Here is a 20,888-nt window from a genome sequence, read left to right as displayed (position 1 = left end):
TAGCGTTGGCTAATTAAACAACCGAGTATTTAACTTTTCTAAAGAAATTTATAGAAAGAAATCAAATTACTGATAAATAAATTTGTTAAAAGTGTATATTGTTTACATTATAATAAATGAAAATGAAACATAATAAAAACAACCTATTCACTTGCCTCACCCCCACTTTTTACTTAATACATGTAACAAGACTTCGTCTTTGCAACATTTTTGCACCAAAACTTGTATCACGTATTCATATTCAACGCTTGAGTTCAGCCAAATGCCTTATATCATATGGATACGCGTCCATAGTGGAGGATGCATTGTATGATCTTCTTGCAACGAGCATATTACAAACTTCTGTTTGATGGATACCGTCAAAGAAAATAGACAAATCGCGAATAGGGCAAGGAACTGAACTTGGAATGCATTGCCAATCCTTCCTTACATTGCAACAAGGAGAATTTGGCAACGGCACATCTGAAAATTTCCAAACAAATCATATAACACTAACTAAACTATGGTAGTATCATGTTAATTAACTTCTATAGTATGTTTAAATTTTAGTTATGTTAAATTTCTTTTTTTTTTCTTCGAACCAGATTATTGATAATTGTAACATGCAATGTTACCAGTTCTGTCCACGTACATGGCCTAAGCATCATTTCTTGCAAATATTTTACCTCCTAGTGGTGATAAAATGCTTGCAAGGTTGATGAAAATGAATCTTGCACCCGAGTTGTTTTTGTTGAGCTCAACAATAAGTGACATAAGCCTGTCATTGAACAATCTTACGGCATCGTTGACTGACTCTTCACATGGTTTCCCGTTGGTGCCGAACTTGTATATCATAGATGGAGTACAACCCATCTCAGCCAGACCAAACACAGCAATCTTTCTACCTCCCAAACGGTATAAAGTCTGCATTATCCTTTTTTTTTCAAAATGGGAAAACACTAAGAGAGTAAATGGTCTGGAGAGATTTTTTTTTCTCTTTTATTTCTCTTTTTTGTTTTTTTTTTTTGTAGGTGATCTATCATTTGAAATGACGCAACTTAAAAGTTGTTATGGTGTTGTCAGATCTTGTACGGTGGCATGGAAGTTTTGTCTAGCGGAATTCAGACAAAACTTTTATGTCACCGATCAAGATTTGACAACACCAGAACAAGAACAACTGTAAGGATCTGTCATATCAAATAACAAAGTACCTACAAACACACACACACACAAAAAAAAGACCTCTCTTCAATAAACCATTTACCCCCTTAGTTTTGACCTATTTTGAAAAAAAATAATCACGTTTTAGAAACTTACAGTTTTATATGTTAAAGCAATGAACACAACCCAGATAAGTAACAAGATTTGTACCCTTAGTTGTCTAGAGTATTGTTGTATAAGGACTTTCGCGTATTGATCCTTGCTATACTTGTTGCTTGTATTGTAAATACCATGCAAGTAGAAGTTGTTAATGTAATCGTTGCTTCCAATATTTACAATATAAAGGCATTTTCTTAGATAGGATTTTCTCTTTTTCAACCGAGTAAGTTTAGAAACTATTAATTTGTGATGACTTAATTGCCTATCCATGAATATCCGATCCCCCTTTAATAGAATTAAACACAAAAAAAAAAAAAAAAAAAAAAGAAATCAGTGTATTTATGTTAATAAAGGTGTCTAATATAAAATGTATGTATATACCAAATGTCTTCCAGTTTCTTTTCTAATGCCAGCACAACCGCTACCATAGTTAACACCTATCTTGATGTCCTTGTTCCTTGCAGCATATGATGGAATGAACTTGTTGAAACCTAGGAGTTGCCCTGACAAGTATTTAGTCACAATCAATATTGTTCTTCAACATTTACAGTAAAAAAAACTTTGGTCATTTATAAAAGAAGGAAATGGATCGGTCAAATTCCCCTTTTATCAGATATCACCTTCCATGGCTCCATGCATCCTCACAAATGTTCCTTTTTACAAACCCCAATTACATGTGCTGGTTATAGTAATGTCGAAGAACCCCATTTCATCAAAACTTAGTTTCAATAGGCTTAAATTTTGGGCAAAAACGGGTAAATTTCAAACTAAGTATACAAATCTTTGGGCGAAAAAGGTCAATTTACACTACTGCGCGAAAAAACAGGGGGGGGGGGACCCCGGCCCTGAAGAAGCTTCGCCCATGCCTCCACAACATATGGTATTATGGTACTAAGTTTTTGATTTTTAGTTCATCACCTACATGCATTTCTCATTTCAACAAATCCTTAGGTATTTTTCGTAAAGCAAGTATGAACAACGTAGGCCCTATTGATTGTACGTGTGTAGAATACTAGAATTTACTATTGCGTTGTGTTAATTGCAATGTACTAATTTTGTTTATTATGTCATGTTAAACCTAATTTGTTATATATTATATACAGACTTTTTGTTTGTACTATTAATCCGTCTTATGTACCGATTGTTAATTATATACCTAAGTGTAGAATGTTGTGTGTGTATATAGATACACACAATAAGTGTAGTACGCATTTGTCAGTATGTATTGATTATGTGTAGCATTACCTGATTAATGTTATATCTATATGTAAGGACTGCGTAATGTTATGTGATCATAAAGCGTATTTTTCGCTTCGAGCTATCCACTAATTACGTATAATTCAAATAATAGTGAAGAAACGAGTACTTTATTTACAAACTTTTAGCAAAGCAATCTGTAAAAGTAAATGAGAGAGAGAGAGAGATTAACCGATGATGTCGGCTGCAGTCCGACCATTGCTAAACCTGCCAGTGTCGCCTTCTGGAAAATCAATCCCATAAGGCGGGTAATTGACTTTACACTTCGTCTTGAGTTTATTGTTGTTGCCATTATCAAACCACGAGTCTCTAAATATGAAGTAACATGGAACTCGTGGTCTAGATGAGACTGCCAGTGGTCTACAGTGCAATAACACTATAAAGATACGGACCACCAAAAGTAATTGACGAGAGTCACAAGCCATATATATGTTCTTTCAGGTTTAAGGACATAGACTTGGTAGCATTGAATGCAAAATGAAAGCCACATAAAAGAATGAGAAAGAAGCTAGGTGGGCAGTAGAGTTACTGAGAACTAACAATGTGGTAGTTTATGTTTAAAATCAATTCCTTCTAAAAGCAAAACCATTTTGTAACATCACATTAATACTTTAACAGAAAACTAATTTTGGTGCATTTGAAAGCACAATAATGTTAAGCAAAACCAACAAGATGCACTTGATCGTTTTATCTTTCTTGATTTATTGACTTATTGGAAACGGTTCAAGATTCCTTTCTATACCATTACTATAAATATCAACTAACGGGTTAAAAAATACAAATTACACACACTGTTAGCATAAATACAAATTAACGGGTGAAATTCCATTATGAATATCATAATATATATTCAACATATATAACACACTAAACTAAAACTAAAAAGATTATATCCACCTATATAATAAACATCATAATATTCAACATAACACACGACTACACTTATTTCATTCTTAATAAGAAGTAGATAATATTACAAATAATCCAATCTAGTAAATTAATAAAACAAAATGATAATTGAAAGAAAATAAAACAAATATAGTGAAAAATGAACAATATATATTATTTAAAGGCTTGTATCACTTAATCAAATCAAATAACAAAAACATGGCAAATATATTTGACAAAACATATCAAAATATACCTTTTTTTTCAATTGCCAGTACATCCGTCTGGAATCAACACTTCAATATCCAATTTTTCTTCTTCTTTGCAGATTGCTACACATTATAAGCAACCAATAATGTTAGTGCACAATGTATAAGAATAAATATGGACAAATAATGTAATTTAAACTTACTTCTAATGTTTTTATAGTTGCTTTTAAGGCGGCCTTTAACCAATCACTTCCACAAACAAGAAGTTCCACCATATCTTTTGAAAGAGAGCTTCGATAATCATCCAATATCCGTCCACCGACACTAATGGCTAATTCTGAAGCAACAGTTGTGATCGGAATGCAAAAAATCTCTTTAGCCATCTTGCTTAAAACTGGATACTTGCTACAATGTTGACTCCACCATTTTAGCACATCGTATTGTGACTCCACACATTTTTCATTTGGCTCTTCCAAATACACCTCAAGTTCCGATTTTTGTCCGGTTTCAACGGGTCTTGATTTGAGAAAAGCATGAAAATCGTCTTCATCTGGAGTATGCTCGCTAGATGTTGAGGTTTTTGAGCAACCCGTGGCAGCCTTGGTTGCGATATATGCATGAAAGTACTTTTCAAAAAGAGATTTTAACTTAGTCATCACATTTTCAACTTGACTCTCACATTCATTTTTTGGATACAACTTTTTAAAAGTCCATTTGACTGACAACATCTTATAACGAGGATCTAAAATAGAAGCAATTGACATAAGCACCCCAATTTCTCCCCAATACTTCTCAAACTTTTCATACATGGGTATACTCATTTTCTCCAAGAAAGCATAACCTGATATAAAAGCATCACATATCTCTATTTTCACTTTATAAATTTCTATAAGAAACAGGTTTGAAGTTGGATATGTTGAACCTGAAAAAAAATTACTAGTTTTATACAAACATGTAGTAACATTAAAATCTCCACATTAAACAAGTTTAAAGTTGGATATTTGTACCTGAAAATAAATTAGTAGCTCTCAAAAAAACTTCTACTAACTTGCAAACTTTTTCGGCCCAAGTCCATTCACCACTTGTGGGGCACCATATAAAGTTGGAATCTCTCAATGCATAACCTTCAAAAGCTCGTTTGTAGTGAACAACCGGATCAAGCATCCGATGCGTTGAATTCCACCTAGTTTTTACATCGGTGCTAAGAGAACGTCGCGTGTTGATACCAAGAGACATAGCTATTTCACCAAACTTCAATAAACGACCAGGAGTCTTTTTCAAGTACTTCACACCTTCTTTAATATTTGAAATACACGAGTCAATAGTACCTAAACCATCTCGTACAACTAAGTTTAGAATGTGTGCACAACATCTAACATGAAAAAACAATCCTTCAAAATGTAATTTGCCTTTAACTTGTAAATTGTTCATCAAAATCGCCGCGGCCCTATCATTGTTAGAAGCATTGTCTAAAGTAATGGTACCTATCTTATCTTGAATACCCCACTTCAAAAGACATTCCATAATAGCATCGGATATAACCTCGCCACTATGGGGTGGTGAAAGTTCATTGAAACCAATAATGCATTTCTTCAATTTCCAATCACAATCAACAAAGTGAGTCGTTAAACACATATAACCAACCGTTTGGTTTGATGTCCAACAATCGCTTGTAAGTGATATCATACTCACCTTTTTCAACATCTTTTTTATCTTCTCTTTTTTTTTCCACCACCCTTATACAATCTCTTGTGATTGTTGACCTGCTAACTTTTTGAAACCGAGGATTGATATACTTTAATAACTGATTGAACCAATGATAGTCTACAATAGAAAAAGGTAAATCATGCATAATAATCATTTTTTCTATCATTTCTCGACATTTCATTTGATCATAATCCTCATTTAACTCAATTTCCGAGGAACCCATTAGACTATCACCACCGGTTGACGGAAAATTAATGAAACCCTTCTTTTTTACCTTGATTTTCAAGTATAATGCACAATCTCGGAGGTGCCGCTTCATACTTGAGGTGGTGCTTGAAGGGCTTTTCACAAAAGTATGCCTACAATGAATGCACGGATTTTTTTTAACCTTTTGTCCTCTGTACATACCGTCAACGTCTTTAAAGTGTAGACGCACAATAATTTGATTCTTTCGCTTTCGCGTTGAACCTACATCTTCGGATGCTTCATTGTCCATATCCTCATCTGACTCTGACTCGAGGCGAATGCTCTCTCCATCACTTAAATCAACATGATTTGACTCTTTCCGAGAAACCATTCTACAAAAATAACACATAAAGTTAGGTTCAAAGTAAAAACAAAATGAAATTGAAAAACTTGGCAACATAAAAAAAAGACAATATATATTATGAATTACAATTCCATAAATCAAATGAATTTTTAGGGGTCTTTCAAACAAAAGTAAACTTAAATTGAACTTAATAAAGACATAATTCTTATCAGTTAACATATATTATTGCTAAAATCGAAACCAAAACCCGAAAAAATGAAGGAGACGAGATGTACAGAGGCACGGAGGCTCGGAGTCCATGAGCAGTGGCGCGGCCGCGGTGGTCGGAGGCCGGAGGCCGGAGGGTTGTGCGTGAGATTGACGTGAGCGTGAATTGAGTTTTGGTAAAGTTTTGGTATTGTGTGGAAGAGATAAGGTTTGTATGGTGTAAAAGAGATAAGATGTAATATCTACTATATTTTTTAATTTAATTTAATATTTTTTGTAATGTATAATGGATTTTGGAATTCAAATAAAAAGGTATTAATAAAACTAATTATATAAATTTACATATATATATATATATATAAACTACAAAAAATCCGAGCTGAACCGAACCGAACGGACCTTTGCTCGTTGCTTGGCTCGTTTACAAACCGAACCGAGCAGAGCGGCTCGTTTACAATCGAGCAGAAAAACGAGCGAGCAATTTCCGAGCAATTTTCGAGCGAGCGGAGAGCGAGTTCGAGCGGCGAGCAGTTTGGACGGCCCTAATTATGATATGGGTCTTGGGCCTTGATCGAAATGCTAGAGCTAGAGATGAAAAATAAAAAAAACGGAACCGGTTATTTTATACCTGTATTTTTAATACCCAAACCCGTACCGACCCTATATGCATATCAGTACTAAAACTCGTACCTGGAACCGGGCCCGATTTGTAGCCAGTAATACCCGAAAACCGCAACCACATACCCGAAACCGAGTTATTCCATTACCCGAAACCGGGTTTATCAAATACTCGATCTATATCCGAAATTACCCGAAAAATACCTGAAAAAGACCAAAAATATACCCCTAAAAAGTGCAACATCTTAAAGAACTCTATTTATACAAAAAAAAGCCCGAAAATAGTTTTTTTTTTCAAAACCCGAAAATAGGGTATTCAAATACTCGGTTTAAAATACTCGGTTCAATACTCGTCCCGAACTCGATGCATAAGGTATAGTTTTAGAGACAATATCCGGAACTGAACCAGACCCGGGTATTGGCAATACCCGAAACCGGGTATTTGAAAAACCCTATTTGTGCACCTCTAGCTAGAGCATCACAAAAAAAAAGTCAAAAGTAGAATGGCCATTTGGAGTTCACGCACTGGATATGGGTCTTGGGCTTACACCAATGTTCGGGGTTAGGGTTGTCATTTTTACCCGAAACCCAACCGAAAAAACCCATACCTGAACTAACCCGACCTGAATAACCCAAACCCGAGAAAAGACTAACCTGAACCCGAAGCGAAGTAATTCGGGTTGGTTCCCGGGTTTTATAATTTTCTTGTCAACCCTAAAAACCCCGAATAAACTTTTAGTTTAAAATTAAATATATTTTTAGGTATAACATGCTAAGCCTTAGCCATTAAAGTTATCAGAACCTGGCTCTAATCGCCTGTTGTCTAACTAACTATTGTGGATCGATTGTGTATTCTTAATTTATGTTTTTCATTTAATACATATAGCAACCGAAATCGAACAAACAAATCACGTACGACTGAATATTGTTATGGTTCGAGTTAGTTTTATTCTTATTTTGAATTGTTTTATCAAGTTATGTTGGTTTGTTATTAGAATATGTTGTTTTAATTTTAGCATTGTAGTTTTTTATTTTATTTTTTTTGTTTTTGTGTTTGTTTTATAGATACCCAAACCCCGATTAACCCAACCCGAAAAAACCCAAACCCAAAAAACCTGTGAGAGATTTGGGTTGGGTTTCGGGTCAAAATTTAAAACTTTGAAACCGAAGAACTTGACTCGAAAAACCCGAAACCTGAAGAACACCCCTATTTGGGGTGATCAAGAATCATCAGTTCATTATTCGAAACCCGATTTCAATCATGAATTCACCAAGAATCAAGATCCACTATCCTGACGCAAGGCTAGAACCACCCGTGATCATTTCCTGGACATAGGGTTAGTGTTAGCAGCTGAATTAAACATGTTTTTACTCACTTTTGGATTTGGATTTTGGCTTAATCATTCGGTTAAGTCTTTAAGTTTACTTTTTTTTGGTTAAACCGTTTATTTAAGTGCATCTGATTCTGTTAGTTATCTGATTTGTAATAATCAATGATTTGGAGTAAGTTCTTGTTCGCCATTAATTTTTTTTATCTTCGACCATTGATTTGATTGTATTTTTAAAATCTGAAACTTGTAAATAGTCGGGTTCGTATTCATATGTGCCAATTATTCGATTTCACATAGTTAATCATCACAATCAAATAAATTATCTTATTGTCTATCAAAAGAAGTAGTTCAACGAATCATGTATGTGTTTCCAATTGTTAACAGACTAGGTTAATCAGTTCGCTTCACAAATGAATCGGATTGATCACCTTTTTATTATACGTTACAAATCAAGTCAATTTAAGTTTATGTTTTTTTAATCAATCAGTTCTCAAAGTTTAGTTTAGTTAAGTTATTTTAGTTTGTATAAAAAATAAAACAAATCGTATATTAACTATATGCTTCTCATGGATACGATACCCGACTAACTCTATCTATCTAGTTTTACTGGGTTTTTGCATAACTTGAACGTACGGCAATCAGCATACACCATAACTCATTCATCCATGTGTTAACTTCAACATTCAATACTTGAAGACCTGTTATAGATCCTGTCTAAAGTTTCACAATTACTAGGCTTTACTTAAAATATATCTAATTTAGATGTTTTTTCACCCATTTAACAATTTATAATTTAAATATATATAGTGTATAACACATGCTAAAAGAAAAAAAACCCCAAATCCTGATATTTAGGTCTTAATTGGTATTCATATCAGATACATGATTAATTTTTTTAACTACAACATTTATAACACATTTGACATATAAACACCAAGTTTGCTGTTTACTTCCAATAATTTAACTTTAAACAAAATCAAATTAAGTTGAACACTCGAAATCCCAACATAGTCCCATTGTTCAAACTTCAACAATGTGGTTAGTATAACATGCAAATCGATTTATAATAGCAAATCATTTCTAACTCAAAACACTAAAGCTTTGCAGCTTTTACACATGTAGCACAAATAGCTCACACAAGAACTTAGAACACTGAATTTACTCATCTAAACAGCATCCATTAGGATATCAACTAATCGCAGCCTCGCAGGTTTGAACCAGAAAGATGATTAGATAACTCATTGAAATCACTCATGCAAGAATCACATACCACAACCTTCGAAACTCCCATTTTTTTCAGGTTTAACAATCAGGGGTGGCTCATGAGACAACGAAAACAAGTTATTAGGGCTTTAGGCCTACACTTAATTAAGACATTCAAGTCTAAAAAAACATTATATATATATATATAGGCTTAGGTTCATTACGGAAGTATTCTTGCTGCGAGAAGTGCGAGAAATAATTATAACCAATCATATATTTTCTTTTTGTTTTCTTTTAAATTATATAGAAGGGTATATTAGTAATCTATGAGATAAACTATATTAGGTAACTATTAATTATATTACCTTTTCATATATTATTTTTATTTGTAATCAGCCGTTCACGAACAATGCTTCTACCCAGTATTCATAATCCCAGATTTTTGGCCACACCATCTGTAATTCGATTTCCATTGCAGATTTTCTGATAATCGGACATGTCTAATTCGAGAACAATATTCATCAATCAACTATTCAGCCTAATTTTTTGCTGCCCTAATTCGTCAATTTGTCATGAATTCAGTATGCAAAGGTATTTACAATTGGATAATACATCGAATCTGCATCAGCAAACCCAGGTTTGATTGAATATTTGTATATTGTCTTCAATTGTTCTTTTTTGCGCCTCAATAGCGTTACTTCATAAACCGTATATCTGCTTCGTGTCGTTTTATCGATTATTTTTTTGCTGTATCAAATTCAATAAAGCACCACCTAATGATGATTTCTATATGGAATTATCAATTTCAAGACATTTAATGTTTATTCTAGTATAATAGTCTGGTTGATTTCTATTAAATTCACAAATATTAAGTATATTAGTGTGTCATTGAGTTATATTTTTTAATGAAAGATCAAATTCATTAATTGTGAGATACTTAACTGAAAATATAGTCAAACTTCGTTTTAGATCATTATAAAACTCTTGATTTTCCTACATTCATCAACATCACATCTTAGTTTTTCACTTTATCTTCCACATTACTGTTAAAATACTCTGCTTTTATATGTATTCAAATTAGGTTTATGAATTGTTGATCTTCTTTGTTCATATTGTTATCTAAACAGGATCAATGAAAAATGAACCAAGTATACATCATGCTAACTCAAACATCACCCTGACTAATGATTGTGACAGTAAGTTCCACATCTTGATCAAATTGTCATTTAATGAATTTGATACATCTATCATGATAACATAACCTATATTTGTTCATACACATTCTTGTTACTGCATTAGGATATTATTTTTATTTTTAAATTGTTTGTTTATCTTTTGTATTCACCTATATTTAACTCATTTGTAACAGTAACTAGGGAGGTTCCCGAAATACAAACCATTTTGATTGACACTAATCAGTCATTAACTGGCCAGTCAAGTGTTCAACACGATTTAAATCATGAACGTAAGAATGAAACATGTGTCGTCTTGTTTTTTTAATGTTGATTACAAATTTGTTCTTATTATCCGGCTATTGCTTATAAATATCCTTTCTGTAAATGTTTTTATATGCAGAAGTTGTGCACCCAAACTGTATCTACTCACCTAACGGGACTAAGTATTGGATTCCAAAGGTGCCATCTGATGAACAACCTTCAATTGGCCTACATTTTAAAACCTGGGAAGATGCGCTTGTTATGTACAAGGCATACGCCAATAAAGCTGGTTTTGATGTACGGGTTTCTTACTAGAACATGGACGAAAGGTGTCATCTCACATAGGTATATAGTTTGTAGCAAAGCCGGCAGCCCACGTGTAAAAAACATTGATACCATGGACACGACATCGTCCTCTACCAAGCGGCGCAACACAAATATAAAGGTTTCGGGTTGCAACGCGTGTATTAGACTTAAGGTTCCATCAACCTCAGAAGGATTCGAGATATATCATTTCGAAGAGGCCCATAATCGTTAATGAGCTTAATATGGACCTAACAAGAGGACAAAGACAGTTACAATTCTCAGAAAAGGAATTCATTCAAGGTTTCCAATGTATGGGTTTTGGTCCTACAATTGCTCACCGTGTTCAGGCGTCTCTGATGGGTGGTCAACACTTAGTTAGAGGATCAAAGAATGATTGGAAAAACCAAACGCGGGATGTTAGGTGTCTTATTGCTGATGCGGATGCTCAAATGGTTGTAGACAAGTTCAATGACAATATGCATCATTTGGACAATTATTTTTCCGAACACAAAGTTGTCGACGGTGAGTTACAGGGATTCTTCTGGGCTGATGATATATCCAGACAAAACTACAATTTTTTTGGCAAGGTGTTAGCTTTCGATGCTACCTACGGCACAAACAGGTATATAATGATGTCATTATGTTTTTAAATAGGTTGTTTAAAAATTTATTTTTAATTCTTTTTCTTACTATAGGTATTCCATAATTTTCGTGCCTTTCACGGGAGTCGACTGCCACAAGAAATGTGTATGCTTTGGGGTTGGCTTGATCCATAATGAGACAATTGATTCTTACCAGTAGTTATTAAAAGCATTACTCAAAGCTCACGGAACGCAACCACGGTTGGTTTTAACTGATCAGGACCCAACAATGAAGAAAGCGGTTGCAATCGTTCTGACTGAATCGAAACATAGACTCTGCATGTGGCATGTCACCAACAAAATTCCTGTCAAGGTATGTATCTGACTTTCATTTTAATACCCACTAAAATATGTATGGGTTTGATAATTTAATTTTGTCATTGTATTGTGTATATTGGTATGAACTGTGTTTGTACATATTGGTAGTTAGATATGTTAATAATCATTGAAACCGTATGCTTCATTGTACCACCATTTGGTACACACTAAAATAAAAACAAAAGTAAATGCAACATGTAATCTGTATGGTATAATACATTAACTTGCTCAGTCATAGCACATTCATATCATTACATTACCTGTAGGCTATTTTTTTTTATCACACTTGTTTGTGTGAAATCCTCTATTTTAAAATAATAAATGTTTTTTACAATTTTTTTAGCAAACATGTTGTTTTTTCTTATATTATTGTGTCTACCAAATGCAACATCAAATTGATTTCTATTTGTATGTCTTTTCTTATAGATAAAGGGCGATTCAAAGCGTAATGAAAAGATTAAGGCTCGTGTTCATAAACTAGTTTGGAACGTTTTCATCAAACCGGAGACTTTTGAATCAAGATGGCATGATTTGATTGAGGGATTCAACTTAGGTGACAACAGCTGGTTAACTGACATGTTTTCTATCAAGCAACACTGGGTTCCTACTTACTTTAGAGAGTTACCTATGTGTTGCTTGATGAAAACTACATCCGGATGTGAGAGTTCGAATTCTCAGTTCAAAGTTTATTCTAGCGTGGGCAACACTCTGGTTGAATTTATGAATTGCTTTGAAAAGGCGTTGAATGCTCAACGTCATGCTCAACGACAATTGCAACATAAAACTACAACCGAAACACCACCGTTGAAGACCCACTTGCCAATTGAACGCCATGCTTCCTATATATATACAATAAAAAAATTTCAAGAGGTCCAGAAAGAGATTTATAATGGTCTTTATAACTGTGCCTGTGATCGAATCGAGTCAGCTAACGGATTAAACATCCACCTTATCAGTCACAGAGATAAAAGGAAGGGTCTTGTTGGCGTGTTTAAGGTTAATTGTTTACCACTTAACAACATAAACTCGTAAATTATTTTTTTTATATGCATCCATGTCATAAGGTAATCACCAATTCATATATTACTGGTTACTCACAATCCCACTGATAATACATTTGCATGCTCATGTAAGGGGTTCACTCGCATTGGCTACCTATGTAGACACATCTTTTGCGCATTCCAAATCGATCAAATTGATGAAAACCCCGAAAAATACATCCCAGCGCGGTGGAGGAGTGACGTCTTACCATCATCAATTTTCAAAATTGAAGCTAGATATGGTGTTCCTCTCGATGTAAGATCTAAATTAAGGCAACAGTTTTTATCTTTAACCGGTCAATGTGCAGACCATGCACGAGGCAACACAGATCTACTTCAATCCTTGGTTGACCAAATGCAACAGTTGAGGGATAAAATATGGGAGACAATCCCCAAAGAACCTTCCTATAACAGCAAGTCTGCCATAGTACAAGATTTAATTGGATACAAGATACCAGAAACTATCACAATAACTGCACCCAAAGGCATAAGAAACAAGGGTTCTGGTTCTCGCAAGCGCAAGACTGGTCCTGGGGAGGAAGCGAAGAAGAAAAGCAAGAAACCAAAGAGGTTCTGTAAAAAATGTAACAAACATGTTCGTGGTTATGACTCCCGTAACCATCACAAAGTTATGCAAGCAAAGGAGCGAAGACGTAAAGAACGGGAGCAACGGCGAAAAGAAAGGGACAAAATGCGCAACGAAAAAGCAACGTCGATGGGTAAACAATCTGTCGAATATGATGAAAGCGACGAGACCAAAGATTCTTATGAAAGTGATGAAACCACAGACTCTGATGAAAGCCGTGAAACTGATTCGAGTTCCGATGAATGAGACTGTTTTCTTTTTCTTTTATTTTATGTTAGCAAAAACTTATGTGTTATTCACACTTTTGTTTTCTTTTTCTAAGGCGGTTTTCATTATCTTATCAAACACATCATGCTTTATTACTTGCGCGTTTCACAAACATACAATTTATGATTATCTATTACATGTTTACTTCTGTGTAGCAAATTGTGATTGAAAGTTCGAATGTATGCATGTATCTATGCATGTACATACTTATGTATGTATGTATGTACATACTTTCATACGTACGTATGTAAACGTATGTATGTATGGTTGTATGCACGTATGTTCATACGTACGTACGTCTATAGGTGTGTATGTGTGTGTATGTATGTATGTATGTATGTATGTATGCATGCAGGTATGCATGTACACGTATGTTTGTATGTAGGCACGTACGTTGGTGTGTACGTGCGTATGTATGTATTTACGTATCTACGTACATATTTGCGTATGTATGCACACACGTATGTGTGTATGTATGTACGTATGTATGTATGTATTTGCGTATGTTTGCACGCACGTATGTATCTATGTCGTACGTATGTATGTATTTACGTATCTACGTATGTATTTGCGTATGTATGCATGCATGTATGTATGTATGTATTTATGTATGTATGTATGTATGTATTTACATATCTATGTATGTATGTGCGTATGTATGTACGTATGTACGTATGTAGGTGTCTACGTTTCTAGGTACATACGTACCTACGTACGTGTGTATGCATGTATGTACGTACGTACGTACGTAAGTATGTATGTATGTATGTATGTATGTATGTATGTATGTACGTATTTACGTATGTATGTATGTATGAACGATTGTATGCATGTGTGCATCCACTTGCGTAATTATGTAGGACTGTATGCACATACGTACGCTTGCATGTGTGTATACATTTGTCTACGCATTTATGCACACACCAAACATACGTATGTAGGTCACAATGTATGCCTATGTACGTAATGACGTTTCGTCTGTAGGTAGGTTCGCATCTAATCCACTACACTAGGCCATACATTTGAAATTTGTTTTGGTACCTTCATGCACGTCTAACCAAACGTATCACCATACGTTCGTTAGTATACTTTTATGTTTGTATGTACCCATTTCTCTATTAAGGTCCACATTTTACAAATACACATGGGTGGGCAACATAAAACTCCCACGAGTAACGATGAACAATATCTTTGTGTTTATACATTTACGTGAAAGCATGTTCACGTTTACATTTACTAAACCATATTTTTTTTGTTTCAACATTGAGGCCTAAACATACGTGTATTTGTATACAAGCGTAGTTACATAAGCATATGTGTCCAACTATTACATTACTTCTCCACGATGTGTAGTGTTATTCATACATGGATGCCTTTTTATACAGTTTCCCAATCAGACATCTTACTAACCTTTTGGTATGTATCCATGTTATTGCAAATTATGAATTTTAGAGCATACACCTAAACCAATTCCATCAACGTTCCATTAACATGATAAGGTACATCTTTTTAATATGATAGGGTACATCAAGTAACATCTGTAACATATAAAAATTAACATGTCAACAAACAAAACTTTATTCCACTGACTTCACACCATAACCAAACACAAGACCCTACACATCACATAAATATTGTCTCACGTTACCAATTACATCATTAGATCATAAAAAGCCAACAAACATTAGATCGATGTATAACAACGTTTCTACTAGAACAAACTAAAGTTTAGATAATACCAAAACATAAAGACATTCACTTAAAACAAAAGACATAAAGGCCCAAATCCATCATCCTTGTTCCACTTCGCGTCGGATTTTAATTTTTAGAGTGTTTATGCCGCAACCAGAATTTTTGTTGTGTACTTGGTCCTTAAGCTGATTAACACCTTCTTCTTTTTTACCGACTCATCACCGAGGCCACATCCACAGTTGACCCCACCCTTGAATGTCTCCATATGCCTCATTGTAAACAAGCCAGACTCTTCATAACCTTTTGTGGAACATTTTAGTTTCAGCCACTTTGGTTCTACCGCCTCCATTGCAGTCGCGTTTCTATGATCAACCAATGTTAGATAACTAACAAAAAACTCCTTCTGCATCCATCATAAACCACAAATATTAGAATTTCAAATCTTACCATCCTAACTCAACCCAATACACTAGTTCAAAGACACTAATTTCAAAACATTAACCGCATAATTCCAAAAACTATACATTAGAATGAACTTACCAGTTTCGCGACTGTACTCTTGCAAATACCAGAATATTCCTCATCCTTCTTCTTCTCGGCTCTCGACCTACGCTTCTTTTTTGATTTATCAACACTATCTAACACATCAATTGACAGATTCCTCACTTCAAAGAAAACCAAATAGTAGTGATCACCAGACAGAAAGAATGGGTAAGAAAACCATGTCATATGGTGTTAACTTCATCTTAGTCGCGTCCTTATTCAGAGCCCGATTAATATTCTGCTTCAACATGCCCACGCCGGCTGTAAACGTGAAATCTTGCAACGCTATCTGACTTTTATTCTGTATTTAAAAAACACAACCACCATCATCTGTCAATAAATGAAAAACGCTACCCAAACATATTAAAAAAATAGCTTCCACCCACACTTCATTAACCTCACAACCACCCCTAACATGTTCATACACATTGTTTTTCCTACACACGGCTACTAACATAAAAAAAATCCTAAACCAAAGTACACATCAACAACATTCTGCTTGTACCATGCCTATACAGGTTTTGCATCAATGACCTCGCTACTTAACATACGCAAAACTAACATTTCTTACAGTCACTACAACATTAGTTTAAACATACATTGGTCTATTGACTACTTGTTTCATATTTTAATCCCTACACAACTACTACCACACATGCTTACATGAAAACGAACTCATATTCCCAAAATACTTACAAGATCAGTGGGCCCGAGATACAACCGATTAAGTGATCGACCACTCTTTTTGGACTCCGCATCATTCAACACCACCGTAAAACATGACATTACGTTACTACTAATCGCTATGCATGGTTGCAGGCTCTCCAAATCACCTCGTGTACCAGCCACACCTTTATCTGACATAAAAATATTTTCCTTACAATCATTTAAAGTACACATTTGTTTAGTTAATACATATTAACACAATAACACAATACACACTAACAAAAAACCACTTACATTAACGGTCCCCAGTCCTATGAATATACTTCCACACGTCTTTTCAACTTCCTTTTCTTTCTTTCTAAGGTCCACTGGCCAGTACGTATATGGCGATCTAAAATGGTATCCTACACGTCTTTCTATTTTACCCCTTTGCACAACTTTATCCTTTATGTTCATCGTTCTTGCCAACATATTCAACGGTGCGTCATCTGTATCAGTATCTATCCCTTGGTTCACTGCGTTTAGTGTTGTCTTGAATTCGATACCACCCACTCGTTTATCAACATGCCCGGTTGTCGTGATTGGTGTTTTAAAACCAGTTGCTTCTAGTTCTTGTGTTAGCCCCAAACTAAATGAAGGCTCATCGCAAACCTGTCTCCCTTCCCGTCTGATTCCTTCACACCCACTACCCTTTTTACTTCGTCTTCCAGACAACATGTCAGCACTATCGCATAACTGTTTAACAACCTCTGGATCATTCCAAAACTGTGAGCAATCACCTTCTAGGTTTCCTACATCACGTTGTTGTGTGGCTCTAATATTACTAACTTCTTTGACAATAGGTCCTTTAAAACTTAGTTTCTTACATGGAACACCCTCTCCTATACACTTTTCTCCAACTTCACTTCTTGGCCTACACTTAAGCTGTTGCATTTTTATAGGATGTACCTCCTTCTCTACACAACCTCTATTTTTTCCATTTTCTTTACCCCTTATCACCACCAAATCTCCTCCTCTTGTTAACGTAACTGGTGATTCTACATGTGATTCCCCTTCACACTGTTGTTGAATAAGTTGTTGAACTTGTCAGCAACTTCTTTTAACCCACCATTATCGGGATAGTAAGCTAAAGATTCCTTAAGTAACTGTTCAAATGCTTCCTTATACGGGTATATCAACATCAGCATATCCTCCAAACGTTTCAACTTGTCCTACATCAGCAATTAAATGTGCAATTCACATTATATACATATACACATAATCGTAATATGTTGAGTCATAATAGATACGCATCTATGTATGCATGTACATACGTACGTATGTATGTCTGTACATACGTTCATACGTACGTATGTAAACTTATGTATGTATGTATGGTTGTACGTACGTACGTTCATACGTACGTACGTATGTAGGTGTGTATGTGTGTGAGTGTACGTACGTACGTATGTATGTATGTATGTATGTATGTATGTATGTACACATACACGGTTAAGTGTACAATTCACATTATATACATATACACATACACAAGGGCTAATATAACAACCTATCCTACAACAACAAATAATTGTATGTCGAACATTATTTTCATATACATACGCTACCTTCAAATCCGCTGGTTCGCTTGATTGTTTCTTACTATTGTTAACCGTGTTTTCAGCATTCCCTTCGGCTCCTTCCACACCCACATCTATGATTTCAACTTTGCCAAACCCGCCACCAACAATTTCAACATGTTGCCTTTCCTTCAACTTCTCATACGTCCAGCCCGCGAAGCCAACTCTTGATAATGTGCGTGGTATGTTGTCGCTTGTTACCGACTCCACATAGTACAACTGCAAACAGAAAATGATTACTACATTTATCATTCAGCTACTTTATAATCCTCACACCCTATCATTACATCCCTAAGTGTTGGAAAACATTTTCATGAAATTCATATACTTTCCCACAGCCAACGAGTTGGGTTGTTCGTTTAACTACTATCACACAAAAAATTAAAAGAAATACTAACATATCGTGTGTGATTTTGGTGTAACTACATCAGCATTCAGTACACACCCTACTACCATCCTAACCTAGTAGTCACTTCTCTAACTTGATTAATAGTTTAAGTACCTACACCAGCTTTCTATATACTAAAACCGCTCTCATTCAGACAAATACACAAACATCAGACCCTGACCCTATTTCACCACTCATTCTTTTTACTTTATATGTAACTTACCATGAGTATTGTTAGCGGGCCCAAGAAGTTACTCTTTCGATCGTCACGCTTCCATTTCTCCGTAGAATCTCTTAAACTACGGTACACAACCTCACACCAATCTATACAGTTGAAATCTAGATCCTCCTTAAAGAATGGCAGTTATGATTTCAGACATCTCCCGTTTCCAGAGCATTCTACCATCATGGTGAGGAACATCACAAAATCCACCTTGAACATCCAATCAACCTGATCATATGTTTGTAGTGTCTATATCCAGGGGGGCTCCCCTCACCTTTACCATGAACTGCTTTCCATGCTTTACCTACGATTAGGTTTGATTTGGCATCCTCACATTTCTCAACGACAATCCCTACGTTTGGCAACCCCGTCAGCTGATGTATGCCTTCCTTCGTTATCCTTAATCCACCTTCCTTCAAGTTCAGTGTCATCGTCTTCGTATCAATATTATCAACAACAAAATATCCTAAGTGAACATGGAGTTCATCTATTGCCAACGACAGTAACATAACGAACCCCATCTCCTTTACGCACGCAATCTGCGCAGCCGACAGTTTCTTAATTGCGCTACACAACGAATGCGGTGATGACCTTGTCCTCACACTTGGGACCTCACACGCATCGTACTTTGGCTTTCTCTTGAACTTATCTTTCTTTTGTCTCACTAACACAACATCACCCACCATTACCTCAGGCTACTCAGTGACGAAGTCATCATCAATGTCCAACAATTTTGATGACGACCCAGCATGTACATTTGACCCCCCTTCACCATGTTGTGAGTCCCCTGCCTTTTGGTTTCAATATATATCAACAAACATACACCTGTTTATTACTACTCAAAAAGATTTACTAGAATAAACTACTAAGAAACACTATTACCTATGGGTTTCTTCTTAACGGGTGACTTTATACCTTTGTTCAACGTTTTCTTGACAAACTTGCTCTGAACATCTGTTAAATACACCACTACCATTAGAAAATATAACCACAAAAACCTTATGAGAAAAACGTAATGGGCGAAAACGACTGTCCAATTACCCCAACAATATTGTTTACTAAACGTAACGAACAAAAAATTGACTACGTATGCCCGTAAACTATGTCTTACAACACACGCACCAATTTTCATATGCGTACTCTCGTCTTCAGCTTCCACATCAACTGGATTAGACCTATCATTAACAAACCTAGAAAAACTTGTTTTCTTAGCGATCCTTTCACTTTTTCTCTCTATTCAACACAAGCAACAAACAAATATAAACATGTTACGACGCTTCATGTTAACAAGAAAAGAAACCCAAAAAAACAAACAAACTAATTAAAATAACTTACCCCTGAACATTATCAACGACTGCATTTTGAGATTTTCACCTGCAATTTCATATCAAGTGCACTATTTAATCCTTTATGTAAAACTCATTTGCTACATAGCCTAACGGCAGCTACATTAACGGCATGTAGCATGTTACACAGATGGTGTACCTTGTTTACATCCATAAAACACCAAAGGAATGCCAAATCTTAGGATACTGGTAACTATAAAAACTAGTACAGCAAATATACAAAGTAAACTACACAAACAGAACTAAACATTACACCCACAGTACACGACACCGCGCTATTCATCCAAGAATCAAGTATTAACAGGAAAACGAAACTCAACCTCCCAAAACCTACTATATTTGCAAAAATTTAAATTACACATGTATCTTCTTCAGTAACAAAAACTCCACATATTAATGAAACCTAATTGTTCCTACACAAATTCGACATATACCATTCACAACCTAACAAAATTCGACCTTTTCACTCTTTTTTTAACAACACAACAAAAACTCATGAGTGTGTTAACCAAATAATAATGAAACCTAACTGTTCCTACAACCTACAC

General features: G+C 35.1%; 2 pseudogenes across 1 annotated transcript; one reads left to right on the top strand and one right to left on the bottom strand.

Moving 5' to 3' along the window:
• Positions 1–241: 241 nt before the first annotated feature.
• LOC143629953 (zinc finger BED domain-containing protein RICESLEEPER 2-like) lies at positions 242–5,948 on the bottom strand (annotated as a pseudogene). Its single transcript, XR_013153055.1, has 8 exons — positions 4,661–5,948; positions 3,857–4,575; positions 3,742–3,776; positions 2,729–2,916; positions 1,681–1,802; positions 1,351–1,584; positions 666–903; positions 242–462 (listed from the first exon to the last, which is right to left on the bottom strand). The product of XR_013153055.1 is annotated as a zinc finger BED domain-containing protein RICESLEEPER 2-like (transcript).
• Positions 5,949–10,828: 4,880 nt separating this feature from the next.
• Positions 10,829–13,842, top strand: LOC143629952 (protein FAR1-RELATED SEQUENCE 5-like; annotated as a pseudogene).
• Positions 13,843–20,888: the final 7,046 nt, after the last annotated feature.

Source organism: Bidens hawaiensis, unplaced genomic scaffold, assembly GCF_021521415.1.
Source record: "Bidens hawaiensis isolate Kalapana, Puna unplaced genomic scaffold, B.hawaiensis_p1.1 tig00005498_1, whole genome shotgun sequence".
Classification (NCBI taxonomy): domain Eukaryota; kingdom Viridiplantae; phylum Streptophyta; class Magnoliopsida; order Asterales; family Asteraceae; genus Bidens; species Bidens hawaiensis.
This window is presented reverse-complemented; position numbering and strand designations above follow the sequence as displayed.